Below are 1,463 nucleotides of genomic sequence, written 5' to 3'. Positions count from 1 at the left end.
CATTTAATTTAGATTAGGCCACACCGATTTAATTTTATGGATGACATCCGCGCGCGCATTGATTTTCGCCCGATCTCAAGAAAAAAAGAAAAAAAAAAGATCACGTATTCCGAGGCCCTGGCCTGGCTTTAGGCCTGGGTAGTGCATGGTGGTGATAACTCTGGTTGACGGCAGACAGGCTACCGAAGCTCCAAGACTCAAGAACTCAGTACATACGTACAGCAGTGTCGATTCATATATTCCGCAAAAATCCAGCATGTGTCGGCCTGTCGTATACGTTGCTATGTAATGCGCCAAATTCACAATACCAGGTTTGTATTCCTGTGGTTTTGAAGCATTTTTATTTTTGGCCGGATTTTTATTTTTTTCGCCCGCGCGCACTAGTTTGGGGGTCTTCAGAGGATGTCATCCATAAAATTAAATCGGTGTGGCCTAACACTGTCCAAGTGCCAATCTCTACATGTAATTCCAAAATCATAGACCACTCTTCCTGACCAGGGTTTCCCTCCTGAATACAACCTTCAAGCCTTCAAAACCCACGTTCACTGCCATCTTATATATGCCTCCTACCAACTTAGTGCCCAAAAGGTTTTGTTCCCTTGCATTGAGCAAATTCTCGTTAAAAAGGTTAACTACCTGCTGAGATCACGTGGTTCGACAGTCCAGTGGCACCGTGCGTGTTGTGGGTACTCCATCGGGAAGTCAGGTGATGTGATATTCCCCCAACCCGCCAGGAGCGCTCCTCCACAGCCTAGTCGGTGAGACCGTGCATAAATTAACCTTTAACCTGTATGTTTACCGCAATGCTAATGTTAATTTTAGGGTGCCGTGTTTTGATTGGCGGGGTCAAGGAGTGTGTCAAATCATTCAGCTGCATGTATTGTCGAGCAAGAGCCGTTTTGATCTTCATCTGCTTTTCTTTGCTACTTACAAAAAGCCACGAAACATTATATTAAACTACACAACTAGTCTTTCCAGCAGGTGACACTAACACATAAAATCTAGATCTCGCCCAGACTTTTTGGCGGAATGGACTAATATAGAAATTGGCCAAAAGAGGGAAAATATTTCATCAGAGGGCTGGGTCAGTTTTTGGCAGATACTCGTACGTACATGTAGATTTTTGTCCATTGGTTGTAAATTGTAATTCTATGGCGGTTAACTCATTGGCCAACTCGTGCAGTTTATGGGTGAGTTTATGAGACTAGAACATGTCCACCATTTTGAAAAGGCGTGTGAGAGACTTACTATAAAGAGGCGCCCGTTTGATCCGTGACGCCCGGGTGAGGTTCGCAGGACCGGCAGCTTCAGTCATGGCAAACCTGTAGAAACAGTAGCATTGCACGGTTTGCACCCTAAAAATATCTGCTACACCAGGTCATTTTTCACTGTAAGTGTACGAGAGTGCTCTTCGTGTGAATTGAATGGGAAAAATCTGGAAAAAAAGTAAGGTGACTAAAATA

The sequence above is a fragment of the Branchiostoma belcheri genome, unplaced genomic scaffold (assembly GCF_001625305.1).
Source record: "Branchiostoma belcheri isolate BF01 breed outbred unplaced genomic scaffold, Haploidv18h27 scaffold44, whole genome shotgun sequence".
NCBI classification, from domain to species: domain Eukaryota; kingdom Metazoa; phylum Chordata; class Leptocardii; order Amphioxiformes; family Branchiostomatidae; genus Branchiostoma; species Branchiostoma belcheri.
Note: the sequence above shows the minus strand (reverse complement) of the source record.